At 37.8% G+C, this 18,161-nt stretch overlaps 1 long non-coding RNA gene across 15 annotated transcripts in view; it reads right to left on the bottom strand.

Moving 5' to 3' along the window:
* Positions 1 to 17,731, bottom strand: part of LOC143684898 (uncharacterized) — a 391,441-nt gene extending 373,710 nt beyond the window's left edge. For 5 of the 15 annotated variants that reach the window (XR_013176243.1, XR_013176248.1, XR_013176249.1 and 2 more), the window contains exons 1-2: positions 17,347 to 17,729; positions 10,645 to 10,758 (exon numbers count right to left, since the gene is read on the bottom strand). This is a non-coding gene — a long non-coding RNA (uncharacterized LOC143684898). Of the gene's footprint in view, positions 1 to 10,644; positions 10,759 to 17,346 lie in introns of all 15 variants that reach the window. The other 10 variants (XR_013176246.1, XR_013176255.1, XR_013176245.1 and 7 more) reach the window with 9 other exon arrangements.
* Positions 17,732 to 18,161: the final 430 nt, after the last annotated feature.

The following is an 18,161-nucleotide window of genomic DNA, read 5'->3' as shown; positions in this document are numbered from 1 at the left end:
TGGGGTACCAGAAGAACATCCAAGTGAAACAAAATTCCAATAAGAAGCCAGAAATAAGGAGTTCAACTTCAGAAAACATAAATTTTGGATTCTTCATCCTCTATGTGGTACTAGATGTCATAATGGCATGACGTCAGGTAGGAACCACGTGTGTAGTGTAAGCTAGTCAAGATCACAACAAAACCTCAGGAACAACTGTGAAGGATCAGCCAAGAAAAAGGGAACCTTCAAAAGGCAGAAGGAAATTAGGAGAGTGGAGCAGTACAGAAGCCAAGGAAGAGGCTTCACGGAGGAGAGTTCGGTCAATGAGGTCAAATGTTGCAGAGCGGTCAAGTAAGATAAGGTCTGAAAAGTGTCCATTTGACTCAGTGTAATTTTAAGCCAAGATTAAGTTTTGATCCAAACATATTATCTCAGCAGTTTTGATTCACTCTGGACTACAGCTTACCAAGTTTTACAATATCAACTAATGCTTTGTATCTCTCATTATTAACAACGGAAATATACTGTAAAGCTGTAGTGCTCCAAGTCTCTTTGGCTTCAGTGTACTCACAATAAACCAGAGAACCAAACTTTTCATAAACAAAAAAGCCTGAGCATTTGTTTAATTTTCTTCCTCTATCAAATAATGAGCCATTGCTTAGGCATTTTTTTTTACTCAGGGAGGTAATAAATTCATCCTCTGTTCAGGTTAAGGCATTCCAGATAGCTTTCCTGCTGTGTGTCCTTGAAGGGAAAGTCAAATAAAGTTCACTGGGAAACAAATTCAGCAAGTCCTCTGACATGAGCATTTTTTGTTGTTGTTCAAGAAATATTCACTTTTAGGGAAGAAAACATCCCTCCAAGTTTAATTTTGAAGACTATTACATGCAATTTTATTATTAAAGTACATATATTTGATTCAGAGTTGTATAAGACATAATCATTATTACTTGTAATATCTCAGTTGAAAAAATGAATGGCATTTTCCCAGAAAGTTCAAAGCTTCCTACTATCTATATCTCTCTTTCTATGATTTAAGCTATATTTTGAAGACTTAAAATGTACAAGTGGCAAATGTGTTTCTTACATATCTTCTAATAAGGAAGCTGTTGGAATAAAATCATTTATCTCTCATGGCCCCATATGGAACACCCTCAAAAATTGTGGGAACACATGAAAAACATATCTTCTGCCAATTTTTTTTAACTTAAATCCCAGACTTATTGACACTAGATGATCTTTATCTATTTGGGATGGCTTGGGATGTGACTTATGGGTCCAAGTTGTCATGATGAATTGGAATCACTCAAATCACCACGTAATTCCATGCAGTTACATAAGCTTGAAATTCAACCTTTGGAAGATTCAATAAAAATACTAGTTACAGATTTGGGAGTAAAAATGATGGAAAAATTCTGTCTTCTGACAAACCTACATGTTGCCAACTTTCCATGAGGTAAAATATCATTAATAGGCCAGTAAAATTGCACCAAATACTTCTATTTAGGCTAGTTAATTTATTTTTATTTTTTATATTAGTTTGGTGATTTTTTTCTGCTTTTCTCTCCCAGTAAACTTTTCAGGAATTCAGGTCAACACTAGAAGTAAACCAAAATAGCCCCTCTCCTCAAAGACTTCATTTACTCAAATATCATACATAATACCATGTCATTTTACCATTTATTGACTACTTTGCTATATGTCAGTTACCTTGCTAAGAAGTTGACATCAATCATCTCATTTAATTCTAAGCACAACCCTATGAGAGAGGTTCTACTACATGCATCTTATAAATTAAAAAATCTTAGGCTTTAAGAGTTTAAGTAATATCACACACAGTCTCTCAGTTAGTATGTAGCCAAGCCAGGATTCAAATCTGACTCCAGAGCCCAAAATCTTAACTACCACACATGCTACTTGTCTTTACAGAGCCATGTGACTCTGCTGCCTCTTCCATCCACTAAACAATAACTGGAAATTTTTAGATATTTGTACCCATGTACAAATTCACATAAAATACTCAGCCTGTTTTTTTTTTTTAAAGAAATGCTCACAAATGCTTTTTCTCCAAAACTTCATTCTGGCCATTTGCTTGATCCATGAGGTAAAATTAGGTTGCTGCAAACTGATATGCATTTTTTCCCATTCAAGAATAATAAACCTTTCTTTGATGGTATTGGATACATGTGGGAAAAAATTGATGTGACTGGCAAAATGGTTGTTCCTTCAACATACTTGGCTTCTCTGTGAGTGTTTACCCTACTCATTCTTTCAGCCAGCCTTTCTGAGGTTGCACTGAACTCAATGCTATACTAGATTCTGGGGGAGACACCAGAGAGATTGGAGACTGGATGCCTGCTCCTAAAGAAAATAGTAACTTAAATGAAATCTCTGGGAAGATTTCATTCACATTTCATTCACATGAAATCTCTGTCAGTATAAAAATTCCTGATAATGTACTTCCATCTACACATAAGTACTGAGGATCTCAAAGATGGGAGGAAATTGCCCATATCTCCAAACATACAAACTATTTCTCACCTTAAGACACAGATGAAAGGGGAAACATTTGCATTTGATTTCCTGACCAATGGTATACCCTCGTGTTTTTGCAGTTTGTGAGGTTTCTGTACATTTAGCAGCCATAAGAGGGCCACAAATCAGATTGAGTTAAGCAGCAACAAATAGAAAGAGGTAAGGATTCATGTCTGATGTTCTGATAGATGTGGCATATCCCAGCCTTCAGCTTGTGGTAAGGAGAGTATTTTGCTCTTCCTCAAGAGCCTTACACTTCAGTGCAAGCACCTACATTAGCACAGGAAGAGTGCCGAGCAGTTCCGAACAGAGACTGAGTGAGCCAATAACTACAGCTGGCAGCCAGTGAAGGGAAAATGTGCTCTGGATACTCGGTGAGTCACCCCAACAGACAGGAGGGAATGTGTGCCAATTTAGTCTGGACGCTGTGCCAGGATTTGCACAGGAGGAGAGTTCTGCTGCAATTTGTGAGAGTCAGGCAGCAGCTGGAGATGACCGGATGGGTGGAATTTTCTCCATCAGTGGTGGCACTGAATTCCTATGGCTCTGAGGACCCAGGGGTGTACCTCCAGACAAGACACGAGGCTGACATCCAGCAGTCATGGCTGGCCATTGAAGTACCCACTTGCATGTCCCAACTTCACACTAGATGTTTCAGGTTCAATACTTGTAGTGGTAAGCCATATTCCAGTTGAGGTTACTTCTATCTAACTCATTTCCTCCTGTGGTTGAAAATGTTACCAAACTCATCCATCCATATGCCTCATGCTTACTCCCTAGCTACTTATTTGAAAGAAGAGTGTTTGGGGTAAATTAGCAATACAAGTGTTATGTCCAGTAATCTGCTTATAAATAAATCAAATGGAATTGCTTAAAAGAAAAACAAAACAGTTTATTGTTGCCAAGATGGAGACAATATGGAAACAACTGTCAACACAGCTTGATGAGTCCATTCTCTCCCCCATAAGAAGATAGGTAAGTTTTGAAAGAAGATGCACTGGTCCTAAGAAGGGCAGCATCGTGCATTCGTCCTAGAGTTTTAACATTTTATGTATAAGAATTCCCAGGTAACTTATTAAGAATGCATTAAGAACCCTTGTAGATTCTGATACAATAAGAGTTTTCATGTTTAACAAAATCCCCAAGTGAGTTTGATACAGGTCTAAGGACCCACTTCAAAAAGTACTAAGAAGTGGATTGAAGAGACAATTGGTGGGACCTACTGGCTAAACAGCAACCGAAACTCCTAATCCTTAACCACTCAGCTGCTTTACTTTGGATACTGATGGCTTTTCTGTTTTCTGGTGGGTGATGGGGCAGGGGAAGCGAGTGGTGAGCTCATCTTAGGCCATTATCAGATGCATATTACTAGGGATCAAATGACAAGTAGCTAACAGCTATAGGCTACAGACAAGGATCTGGAGTTTGGAAAAAGAAATGGGATAATAGTGTAGGTGAGAGGTACCTGAAACTGTGTCAGAGCCACAGTCTTTCACCTGAGCAGAGAAGTATCTTGGGTTTCATCACTGTTGCTTTCTTCTTTTCATTCAACAGATATTGAATACCAATTTTGTGAAAAAACACTATGCTTGCTGCTCAAGATGACACACACACACAAACTGGTTAGATATACATATATCAAAATGAAGAAAAAACTTGGTATACAAAAGAAAGATTAACTTGCACTGCTCCTGCCCTTAAAGGACTAAGTAGCGTGCATGCTTTCCAGCCTAGAAGGTCTTCTCTTTAGCATGCCATTTTGACCTACTTTGCTTTGAAAAGATAGTTATAGCACCCAGTGCCTTGAGAAGAATGTTCAGCTCCATCCAGTCACTCTAGAAGATCAGAGACCATGAGGTCTACAGTCCTGACTCCAGTATTTAAGAGACTTGCAAATAGTCCAATCACCCAAGAATGCGTCACATCTGAGAATTCCAGTTTCACTAAAAAAAAAAAAAGGCTTATTGCCTCAAGAGTGAATTGGATCATGCATATCAGATGCTTCTATAGTATGTGGCTAATACTTCTCTGTCAGGCCATTAAGAAAAAAGCAAGTGCAACTAATCACAGTTAGAAAGAAAAATGACCCAGAAACACTCTTTGTGGAAGAATCAGGGCTGATTGTGAGATTTTGCTCTCCAGATAGTATATTTCCAGTCTTTTAATTGTGCCTAAATTTCTAGGAAAACTATGAGATTACTGCTAGTAGCTTTTCTTCTTGAATTTTCATCAGTGCTTGAAGAACTGCTCCGTCCTCTTCTCATGTTCACCTTATCCAATTCTGCTTTCAGAACTACCCTATCCAAAGTGAAAGTGAATTTGGATCAGGTAGATTGTAAGAAGCAGATTTCTTAAGCACTCCACACTATATAAAATTCATGTTCACATAATGGGATCCTTACATCACAGAGTTCAACACAAAGAAAAGAAAAAATGTCGAAAAAAAAAGCCTTTTGCAGGATTCTGTTTGTGGGAAAACAAGGCAGAGGTGCAGAGCAAAGGGTGAGAGACCAGTGGATTCCGACAGCATTAAAAGAGGAGAATGGGAGTGGTAGGGATGGTACCTAACTCTCTACGTAAAGTGGAACAGTAGGGGGGATTTATAAAATATTATAATGTTTTAAAATCTTTGGCACTTTGGGGACTTTTTTCCTCATCAAGGCTGAGAACACCCTCCTTCTTCCACACTGCACCGCTACATGCTCCTCCTTTATTTCTGCCATGCCCAGCAGAACTCACCAAGCCAATGTCCCATTTCTTCACGGTCTAGCTTCTTTCTTAGAAGCTGGCAGACTTTTAACTAGATGGTTCTGTATTTCTAGGATGCCCAGAACCAAAGGATCAATTTCTGGTGGTCATTAATACCATTCATCAATTATTTTTAGTTCTTCCCCTTGACACATCATGGAATTGTATTTCCCTGCCCCTTGAAGTGGTCCTGTGATTTACTTTGGCCACTGAAACGTGATAAGTAACATGTAGCACTTCCAGGCAAGAACTTCAAGAATCTGCATAATTTACCTCTTCTTCCCTTTTGCTGCTTCATTCATGGTTAAGCATATGTTGAGATGGAAACTTCATCAGCCAGAAGCCCTGAGTGTCCACAATAAGCCAAGCCCCCCTGCTCACCCATATTTGAGAAGAGCATGAAAAAGAAATAAATCAGTCACTGAAATATTCAGTTTTTTGTTTCTGAGGTATTACTTGGTCTTTCTGAACTGATATACATATGCATTATAACCACGATCATCTGATAACAGGAGCTAAATTCATGCGATTTTAATGTATCAGGGACAATAGATGCACATTTGTTTGTATGTCTGTGTATATGTATGTGTGTTTTGCGAAGGGAGAGTGCACTTTGAGGCAAAAGAATGAGAAATAAGAGCACTGAGATAGTTTATTGTATGCTGAGGGGTATTAGGTTGCATAAAACTGTTTGGCTCCATATCATCCCAAATAGTTCTGTTTCTCGAAATTTCACTTACCCATGATTTACTTATTCCTACAAGTTCCTTTACTGATGAATATCCCTTTTTACTTTTCTCATTGTTTAACTCCAAGCATTCCATGTCCACTATGACTGAGAACTTCCTACTTCTGATCTCCTCCTTAGAATTGTGAGTAAATTATTAGTCCAAGGAAGGACTAAAGAATAACTCTGTGAGTAAAGGAGTTGCACATAGACTCTCTGAAATAATAAAATTAACATTTTATAATTATTTATGATATATTAAGCACTTTTACATTTGTGATCACTTTATTCTTTTGCATGGGCAGGCACCGGGAATCGAGCCCGGGTCTTTGGCATGGCAGGTGTGAACTCTGGTGCTGAGCCACTGTGGCCCACCCTTGTGATCACTTTTTTTTTCTTTTTTTTTTTTTATTAATTAAAAAAAGAGTTAACAAAACAATTAGAAATCATTCCATTCTACATGTACAATCAGTAATTCTTAATAACATCACATAGTTGCTTATTCATCATTTCTTAGTACATTTGCATCGATTTAGAAAAAGAAATAAAAAGACAGCAGAATAAGAATTAAAACGATAATAGAAAGAAAGAAAAAACCTATACCTCACATGCAGCTTCATTCAGTGTTTTAACATAATTGCATTACAATTAGGTAGTATTGTGCTGTCCATTTCTGAGTTTTTATATCCAGTCCCATTGTACAGTCTGTATCCCTTCAGCTCCAATTACCCCTTCTCTTTTTTTTTTTTTTAATTAACGGAAAAAAACCTTGTGATCACTTTTGATTCTTACATCCCCTGTGTCTATTCTGATTATTTAGAAAATGTTGGTATAATGTCAAACTCATGTCTATATTCCTATTATAAAGGGTATCAGATAATGACAATCTATGGTAGATTATATTACCTTTCCAATTGTTTGTCCCACCCTTCCATATAAGAAAACTAAAATCCCCTGCCATTGCCATGTGACTTTCAGTGCCTCCAGTTAGAGGAATATGCATCCCCATCCCATTGACATTGGGCTTGGACATGTGACATGCATTAGTCAATTGAATGTGAGCAGGTGTGATGTAAACCATGTCTGGTAGATCTAAGAGCTATCATGAGACTTCTCCAGCTTTCTTGTTATTTTTCACTCTATCACCAGCCTATACCAAATGGCAATTTCTTCTTTAGCCTGGATTCTAGATGGAAAAGACACACGGAGCAGAGCTGAACAGATGTTCAGTAGTCACAATCAACTTCTAGTCAAAGTTCATATTATAAATAACAATAAATGTTTTTTTTATTTCAAGTCACTGAAATTTAGAGATTATTTATGGTCACAGCAAAGTTGATTAAGATACATTTTAAGCTAGATATTACTAAACAGTAATATGTTTCTGTTGTAAATTACTTTACTTTTACATTTTTCACTTTAGAAAGAACTGGGAGCAATGGAAGGAACATGACTTTTGATATCAAGTATTTCTGCCACTTTATTAACTGCTTCAACTTGGCAAATACAAAACACCCTCCCAATAGCACTTCTTCTCCTGCAGCTCTTTCTATCAGAGGCAGTTTTTCCTTCATAACCCATTCAGAATTCTTTTAACTAACTAGGCTACCACAAATACAAGTGAATGCAACAGATTGAAATACACTGCTATATGAAAATCCATGAGCTCATTGTAATACTTAGAAAATAACACAAAAAAAGGAAAATAAAAAATAAACTCATTAGTCACATTAAGATTGCCCTGGCATCAACTTCTTACTGGAAACTAAGAGAAAAAATAGATATTTAAATATTTCAATATGAAATGTTTGAACTATTTTTCAGTATAAACAAATAGCACTAGTTGCTAAGGGAAAGCTCTTCTTTAAAGAATAATTACAGATAATAAATACTGAAGAAATGTTAATAGCATTTTAAAAATCAAAATTTTATAACATCTCATAAAATAATTATTTCAGGAAATGATCATAAACAGACTGTAAAACCATTTAATAAAAGGTGATAGGAAGCTAGATATTTATGGGATGCTAACTCAATACTAGTTTAGTTATTAGTTATAAAAGGGGAAATCTAACTGTAGTAGTTAGATTCAGTTGTCACCTTGGCCAGGTGAAGGCACCTAGTTTTGTTGCTGCAGCCATAGCAACTTAAGCATAGTAACAACTAAATGCCAAGAATGGATTCTTGGATTCTAATTCAAACAAAATATTAAAAGGCATTTTCTGTGATAATGGAAAAAATGAAATAAGAATAGGTATCAATGGATAAAAGGAATTATTACTGACTTTATTAGGAATGGTAATGGGTTGTAATTATATAAGAAAATGTCCTTATATTTTTAAATGTATATTTATGGGTGAAATTTCTCTTTAAAATAGTATAGCAGCAGGCAGGTACTCAGGCAATGTCATAGATGAAGCAAATGCAGTAAAACGTTGAGAATTATTCAACATGGTTAAAGAGTATTTAGGGTTCATTTTATTCTTCTATCTTGTGTGTACTGAAATTTTTATAAGAAAGGAGTTTTGTAATTCAATAAGAAAAATGTAATCTATGAGTTACCCTTTTTTCCTTTCATTCTATCACACATACAAATAATCCTGTCATTTCTACCTTCCAAATGAATGCTGAATCCTTCTAATTTTCTCCATCTCCCTGGCTACCACACTGGTCCCAACCAACTTCATCTCTTTCCTGGTATACTCCAGTGGCTTCCTAACTGGTCTCCTTGCTTCTATTTTTCTTCCTTAAAACCTATTCTCCATTAGATAACTGAAAACTTAAATCTGATTGTCACTTCCTTGCTTAAAAACCTTCACATACTTTCCATCACTCCTGGTATAAAAAATCTAATACCTTTCCCTGGCTTATATGATCTGGCCTCTACCTACTGCTCTGTCCTCATACTCTACCACTTTCCCTCATTATTCCAGCCTCACTAGACTAAGTTCAGTTCCTCTAACACACCAAACTCATGTCAGTCTCAGGGCTTTTGAACTCATCTTCCCTTGCTGGCTAAGCTATGCTGGCTACTTTCTGGCATTCAGCTTTCAAGTTAAGGGGCATCTTCTCTAATAGGATGACCACCCCCCTCACTTGATCTCATCACCTAACTTTAATTCTCCACATATGACCTACTACTATGTCACATACCTTTCCTGTCTTGTTTTTATGTATTAATTATTATCAGTTTTTTTGTTTGTTTATTTTGTTAACCATCTGCCCCTGTGGAACATAAGCTTCAATAGCACAGAGACCCCCCTCTCTCTGGTTCACCACTCTATCCTCAAAGCATATCACCATGCTCTGCACATAGTAGGTGTTTGATACAAATGTGTTAAATAAATAAATGAATACACACGTTATTTTAACCTCACTAAACTTGTTTCCACGTTTGCAAAATGAAGATCACAATACTTGCCTTAGCAGGCTTGCATAAGGGTTAAATAAGTAACAACAGAGTGCTTGGTACAGTTCCTTGTACACAGTAGATGTTCAATAAATAGCTTCTATTTCTTTCACATATATTTTTCACTGGGTCCTCACAATAACACTATATGGTAGGGCAGGAATTATTACCCCTATCTGGCAGATGAGAAGATTGAGGCATAGAGAAGCACAGACAATTAGGGACAGGACAACAAGATGGCTGTCAACTGGACTACACAGTCAACCACATCCAGAAAAACCTGGCTTTTATACTTGAGGATGGGCAATGGACCTCAGCCTAGTTCCCAAACTTCATTACTCTTCCCTCTCCTGCCAATTCTGGACCTGATCATTCCTGGGGGGTGAGATGCTGAGCCTGCTGACATATGAGCAGGCTGTTTTCCAGTACAGAGCTGGTACTCCATGCTCCACAGGCCCAGCTGAATTCTGCCCATGTAGCTCTCCTAAGCACATCAGGCCTGTTGTGCTTGCACCAATATGCTGCTTTAAAAACACCAGAAACCATGTCAAATGTGTTCTGTAACTTCTCAGGAAAGGCTGTGGTGAAACGGCCCAATTATCCCACCACATCAGACAAAGCTCAGGTGCCAGGCTATGGAGCTGAGTGCTCTCACACACACACTGTTTCAAAGCTGAGCAGTTAACTTCTCATGCATTTGAAACCACCTTAATCTATTGGGAAAGTGGTCTTTCACATTGAATTTGAGGAGAATGAATGGGTCTGTTTTACTTTCTTTGATGAGGTCACTTTTCATGTCACTAATTCCAGAAGTTATTTTATTTACACACCCTCTCAACTTGCTGGTACAACCACAGCAAATAAGCCCCTGCAGCCACTGTAATTCTATGTAATCTGTCTTTCCAAACGATTCTCATTCTTTGGCTCTCCATTAACCTTATGCTCCAACCATACTGCACTGCTCATTGTTTCCTGAGCATTCTCTCAAGTTTTCCATTTTCCAAACCCTTGCTCCCTTGAATGACCCAGCACAGAGCTGGGCTATGATACTTATTTATCTACTTTTATGTTTCATCTAACATCCAATAGGATTGATATGGCTGCTTTGCAGAAGGAGGTAATAAAATAAATATGTGTAGAATTTTAAGAGCGTATTTTGCCAAAGGGGACTGAAAAGTTGGGATATTTGCAGTAGTGAGGGTGGGAGGAGGGCACAGGACTGATTCCACTGGTCTCTACTTACCAAAACATTTCTGCTGCAAGTCCAGTCATCTCTCTTCTCTTCAGGTGCAGTCTCTTTACAATCAGCCATGCCAGGCCATCCAGTCTACGGAGCATCAGTTTATCCTTAAAATAACTATAGACATAGATGCATCAACAACTGTGCTTGCTCCCTCTGCCTCCTGCCTTATATGCCATTCTCCCCTATTCCTTTCAAATGCAACCTACTCCGCTATGAAAACCAACATCTATCAACACTTACCAATTTGTAAATAAATCCTCAAGAATAAAAGCAACAATAAACACAGACCTATTTTAGGCAATTACTTTATATATTTTTGATAAACTACAGGCAATTAAATATTTAATTTTGGCAATTAGAGGATAGAAAATTAGAATAATAAACATCTTCAACTCCAAATAAAACACAGAATTCCTTGTCTTGTTCATTACAAAGCCAATGAGGTGTGCCAGAGAAAGGAGTGTAGACTGTAGACGGGTCACAAAGAGAGTCAGCAAGGTAAGAATCATTGTAGTGCCAAAGCAGATCTAAATAAGAGGTGAGTGGATGCTTGCCTCATCCTGAAGGCCATCATTGCCAAATGCAATCATCACATTCAAAAAGACTGAAGATATTAATTTAGACTGTTCATATCTATATGTAACCATAGCACTGAAACTTTAAGATCATATTACCCGATAACAAGAAGAAAAGGAAAAAGTAAACAATATTTTAATTAGTCACACTTCGGTTATATTTCACTATAAGACTATGGACTACCACTACTGAAACAAAAACTGGTACATGTGATTTGACAAGAATAAGTAAGTTTATGAGGACAACAGTACCCAAAATTGGAAATAATATCGGCCTTGGAAAAGATGTATATTTTGGTGTAATAGATAGGCAAGATGTAAGAAAAAAATGCTTTCAAATGTGATAATGTAGTAGAAATTTAATTAAAAGTTGTTGAATTCAGTTCAGTCCATCAACCATTAAACAGTCCTTGTATGCCTGTTGTGACAGACACTAAGTGCAATTTAACACAAATTTAATTTTTAAATTTACCTTAATATTTGTGTGGTTGTGACTACCTAATCATGAAGGAGAAGTATTGTTAATAAATATTTTGATTCTATTGAAATCATTTTGAACAAAACCTCAAATTTTCACTTTCACTATGTTGACAATTTTATATAAATCCAGAACTATAGGCTGAATTCTTTTAGCAAGTACCATTAATCATATTCTAGACATGGGTAACATGTAACCACATTAGCTTCTTAATGGCTCATTGTCACTGTTCTATTTCCCCTCCATTCTTCCTTCCAAGGCAAACTTCTATAATAGCAACTAGATTTTAATCTCTCATTTTAAACTCTTCCATGGTTCCCAAAGTCAAGGTCTATTTTTAAATCCTATTATACAAGTTTGTTCACAATTAAGCTATTATTTAACCTTCTTGTCTTACCTTCCTCCTATTCCCCTCCCTCTACACAAACACAAAATAAAAATAAAACTTTTTTCCATCTCACTAAACAGTGTAATTCCTAAACATTCTGTAATGAGGTCACCAATTTACTCATATTACAACCCCGAGAGTACTAAAAACGCATTATCTTTATTCTGAATTTACTAGTAGAGGGGGAAAATAACTTTTAAATATTCAGCTTATTTCAATCATTCTTAGGTAATTCAGACCTGGCTTAGGTGACTATGGTAGATACATCCACCTTTCAGATGTTTGGGTAATGACAGGAAGGACTTGCATAATTATCCACCAGACAGACCCTCAATAATCTTCCATGGCTATCAGAAAGGCATGCAATAGAAATTTTAATGATTAAAAGACTGAAAACTAAAGAAAATATCATTAACTATGAACAAAAATGGAGTATGACATTTTTTACATGACATAACAAGCAAGTGGTTGTTGATACTTGTTTAACTGCTTAGCGACAATACAAATGCGGAGCTCCTTCTGGTTTGCACTCCATATCCTTAGTTTGTTGCTTTTATCCTCATGCTTCTTGCTCCATGTGTAAAGGATGTATGCTTTAGGCATATGTTCACATTGAAGGAAAGAAGAGAGGAGTAGGAATGGTCCCAGTCATTCTTGGGACCATCCTGTCTCTTTTATCAGAACACAAAATCAGTATACAGAACTCTTTCCCTAAAATTCAAATGAAATCTCATTGATCAGTATTTAGCCAAATATACCCACCTCTAGGGAGTAAAAAGAGTATCTTGCCTTTTCAGCCACCTCATGGCAAGGAAGAAGGGAATGGCAATGGAAGTTGGTGTGTTTCACAATGCCCTTATGGATTTGGGGAAAGAGGTACTTAAATCAGGCTTTTTCTACCTGACCTCTACTGACTTTATTGCCCTTCCTAGGTGATGCAAGCCCATCTTGGCTCTGACCAGACTTCAGATCCTACCTAGGGTTAGAAAAACTGAGGTTGAAGTTACAGTCTTGCAGACTGCCAAGTCTGCCCAAGATTTCGGACACTGACTTCAAGGAGTTAGTGTCTACAGAAGACAAACCACACTTCTCATACTAACTGCAAGTTCAGGGGTTCCCTAAAACCCCCCTCAGTTTCAATAATTCTCTAGAAAAGTTCATAGAACTCACTAAAATCTGCTATACTTACAGTTATGTTTTATTAAAGGGAAAGGATACAGGTTAAAATTATGGAAGAGAAACGACATGAAGCTTCCATTGTCGTCAGGACATGTTATCCTCTTGAGATCAATGACTATATGCATAGAATATCACCATTTCTGGAAGCTCACATGAGCTTTGGTGTCCAGAATTTTATTGGAGCTAATTGACTGATCACCCATGTGGTTGAACTCGGTCTCCAGCCCAACAACCCACCACCACCACTCCTCTGGAGGTCAGACTGATACCTCATTCTCTGAAGGTCTCATCATGAGTCACCTCATAAACATAAACTATCAGGTGTGGTCCAAGCAGCCAACCATGAATACCAAAGACACTCCTTACTTTCAGTAAATTCATGGGGCTTAGAGATTATACCTCAAGAGCCAGGGACAAAGGCCAGACCTCTTTTTGGACAAGTCCAAATTCTTTACTTCACAGACTCCAACTGCACACTTTGACACTTATTTAATCCCTGATCGGATGAAGCAGCCTAATGCTTTGGTGTAGAACAACTCATCCCACTACAATAGTTACCCCTTTCCAAGCTAGAATCTCAACTATCAATGGACCCTATCTATACCACACACTGAACTAAGAATTTTCTAGAAAGGTAAATATCAGTGCCTTCTATAGACTAATTATACTGTACTACCATGTTTATTTGTTATGTGACCATGTTCCCCAACTGATATGGAGGCAGCCTGAAAATTTTCTCATTCTAGATTATGGGAAAGCTTCCTGGCCCAAAGAATTCCACGCCTTCTCCAATATTTTTTAAAGTTACTCTCTCCGCACCTGCTAAACTTGAGTATGCGTATTGGGTAGTGAGTTGGAAGAACCCTGCTATCACCTTTCTTCCATTTCAGTCTCTCTTTTCTTTCTTCCAACTCCCATAACCCACCTTGAAAGCTGAAAAGGTGTGATTCATCATTTCTAGGCCATATATTTTTATTTTCCCTACCCAATTCTCATGGCTAAGCTAAAATAGTGGTCAGAGTTCTCGTCTGTGCAATTTGAGAAAAAATTATGATATTATCCATCAGCCTAGCTCCTAATATTGAATGAGAATTCAAAGAATTAAAGATCCTTTATTCTTTCAAACCTATTGCCTGTTGGAAAAATCCTATTTTTAATGTATAAAGCTAAACATTATTCCCTCAAACCTATCGCCTATTGGAAAAATTGTATTGTTAATGTAGAAAGCTAAATATTAACATATGGTTAATTTATTTTGTTTTGTAACAATTCTAGTTTTCAGAATACTATCCTGTTACTCAGATGTGGCATCTCTCTCTCTCTAAGTCCAACTCTGCAACTGAAATCATTGCTCTTCCCCCAAAGCGGGCATGACATCCTGGGGTGAAAGTCTCCCTGTTGACGTGGGAGATAACTCCCACGGATGAGTCTGGCCCTAGCACTGTGGGATCAATAATGCCATCCTGATCAAAAGAGGGAAAAGAAATGTAACAAATAAGGTATCAGTGGCTGAAAGACATCAGAGTTGAGAGGCTACTCTGGAGGTCACTCTTATGCAAGCTTCAGTTAGACATTGCTACCTATCTTAACTTGCAAACCCCAACCAAAACCATTCCTGCCAATCCTAAAGAACACCTAGGATCTTATATAAGATTCTACAAAGGTTCCATGTACTAGGATAACTTTCCAGAAAACTATAACCTCCAGATGGGTTCCTGAACCAGAGAGGTCCTGAAATGCAGTGGGGCCAGTCACTCCAAAATATCAACTAGTTCCATCCCCCTATTGTATATCATTGACAACCCTTTCGAACATGAAAGTGTTTGAATGGGCATAGCCCAAATACCCCTAAAGAACAGGGAAAAGATCAAAGGTGATGGTGGAATTATGCAGAGGAGGTAGGATTTAATAAACGAGTATGACTGCTGAATCATTTTATTGATATTTCTTTTAGTCTCCAGTTTCTTAAAGCAGCTAGAAGTAAACACCTAAAATTGTGGAATTGTAACCCATACCAAACTCTGAAACCTGTTCTACAACTAATTGTTGTGATGTGCTTTGAAATTTTTGCTTTTATATATATACATGTCATTTTTCACAAAAAATAAAAACAGAATGCAAGTTTAAAAAACATAAATAAAATACATATGTGCAAAAAAAATGAAATACCGTCTTGTGATAATTTCACATGCTCACCTGGAGCTGTGCTTTTAAGGCATGCTCTATGCATAATGGTTGCTTTCACTTCACATGCACTTTTCCATTTGGAAGGGTAATCCTAGGTATCCTTAAAGATGCTGATAGTATTATTTACAATGCTTTTTATATTGTAAGTATTTGATTGGTACTGTCTTTACCCTTGGGAAGATCTATAGCTTATTTAACCATCTTTCCCTAAGTCCATGTAGGGAATCCATGAATATGTGTTGAATGAATGTCAATAGCATGATTGTTGTTTATAAGGTGATCTCCTTTTTAGTACTTGGACAATCCAAACTGCAGGTTGATTGTCACTACTTAACTGAATGTTTTAGTGGAAAAATCCAGAAAAACTCAAGCCACGTGGTACTTTCCAGGGTAATCTGGAGTAAACTTTGGAAGTAAGCTTCAATTTAGTTTATTTAAATTACTTTAATATAACCACCTGTTCTAGTCTACCAACGCTGCCAAAATGTAACACACCAGAGATGGATTGGCTTTAATAAAAGGGGATTTATTTAGTTAAAAATGTATAGTTCTTTAGAGGAAAAGCAGCTCACTTTCAACTGAGGTTCTTTCTTACACAGGAAGGTATATGGCAATCTCTGCTGGCCTTCTCTCCAGGCCTCTGGGTTCCAACAACTTTCCCAGGGTGATTCCTTTCTGCATCTCCAAAGGCCTGGGCTGAGCTGTGAGTGCTAATATGAGGTATGCTGAGCTGCTTGATCTGGTGTGCTACATTGAGTGCCCTCATTTAAGCATCTAGCCAATTAAATAAAGCATCATTCATTGCAGTGGGCACGCCTCCTAGCTGAGTGCAGATGTAATTAGCGGCAGATTAGCTTCACATGCCATTGGCTCAGATTCACAGCAATAGAACTAGGCACTTTCACCTGACCATGTTGACACCTGAACCTAACTACCACACCACCATAATATTATTATGTTGGAAAAAGATTTGGGATTTGTCTTGTGTAACTTACCGGTTAAGCACAATTAAAATAGTATTCAATTTGATATAACCAATTTTAAATTTCTAAATTTCTGATTCCTACTGTCTCAGAAGTTGAGTCCTAACCAAATGTTCACACTAGAGACTGATCTGGATAAAACATTTTAAAACAGCACAAAATTCATTGACAAAACTCATAAGAAGTTAAAGCTCTATATCCCAAAATGTTAAAATACTTTTTAATTTTGTTTCTGAAAAAGAAGCTTCAAATCACTATCATTGTGGACTATGGAAATGAAAAGAACTGAGCCTGTCACATACGTCACATACTACCAAAATTCGTACATACTAGCCCACTAGAATAGCATTTCCCATTCCTCTGAAAACTGCAGAGCCCCTCTTATCTAATAAGCACAATTTGTTGTACATGCATTGAAAGAGGGACCCTGAACTTAAAACAGCCTCAGAACATAAAATATCCTGTAAACAGAATTAAAATGAGCAGAAACAACAGGAAAAAGAAACACCAGAATCATAAAGAAAGCAAGAGGTCCATCCATTGTCAGTTCCTGTAATGTCACAGGCCCCACCTATCACAACAAAGGGCCAATTAGCAAAAGTAGCTACTCTGTTGTCCCTAATTTGAATGTTTAAATAACCACTGGCAATAGTCAACCTATAGTTCCTAATTTAGATATTTACTAGCGAATCACCATATGCCAATAACCCAAACATCCTTGTCTCCACCCCCCCACCACCCTATCCCCACCCCGACTTTGATTTTAATAAAAACCCGTTTCTCTGGTTTGGAGAGGCAGATCTGAAACTGTGTCTCCTGACCTCTGCCAGTTTACTTTGCAATAAAGTTCTTTCTTCTTTCCTAGGTATCTTGGTATCTTTTTGGCTCAGAGCCCATTGGGCGAGGACTTACCTTTGAGAGGGGCCACTTCAGGAAGATGCCAGAATAGGAAGTTTCAGGAATCAGCCCTTCCACAAGAACAACTATTCAATAGTCAGGAACTTCTGAATAGATTCTTTCAAAACTCTGGAATCTAATAGAATGTTGTACAGCAACCAAGGAAGAGCAGGAGGAAGAGGATGGTAAGGTGTAGTAAATACCAGTGTGAGGACCCAGGGTCTGAGCCCCGCCCCTCCTCCATTATGAGAGCAAGTCACTACACACAGCTGCCTACAAGACCAGGACAGACATTAAAGGGCAACAGACCTTAAAGAATGTCATTCAAACACCCCTCCCTTAATCAAATCTTACAAGACCCTGCTGAAACTCTGTTGTCACACCCTCTGAACCTAAACCTTTATAAGCCGCTCCTGTGGCACTCCATCCTCTCTCTCTTTTAGCATGGACCACTGACTTCCATTTCTAACTGACTGTCATTGGGAAAAATCTTCTCCTGTTCATAAGTCCCTAATTAAACTCATGGGTAAACTCCATACCAGACGTGTACTTTGATCTTGAGATCAAGTTAGGTTGGAACATTTGGCAAGCCAGCCAGAAGACCAAAGTACTACCAGCCAAAAAAGGCATGAACACTGGGAAGGGAACCTCCCTGAGGGGAATCCCAGGATGGTTTGCAACATTTATGTGGGGCTATACTTCTAGATGAATGAGGAATGCCAAGGGAGTGTGGGAATGCCCAAACCTCCCTGGCTGGACTGTTATTTCTCCTGCAGCAGGCCACAGGACAGTTAGGATTTCATAAGAAAAAGGAGAGCCATCAGGCCACA

This window comes from Tamandua tetradactyla, chromosome 5, assembly GCF_023851605.1.
Source record: "Tamandua tetradactyla isolate mTamTet1 chromosome 5, mTamTet1.pri, whole genome shotgun sequence".
Taxonomy (NCBI): Eukaryota; Metazoa; Chordata; class Mammalia; order Pilosa; family Myrmecophagidae; genus Tamandua; species Tamandua tetradactyla.
The sequence above is the reverse complement of the archived record's forward strand: the minus strand, read 5'-3'. Positions and strand labels throughout refer to the sequence as shown.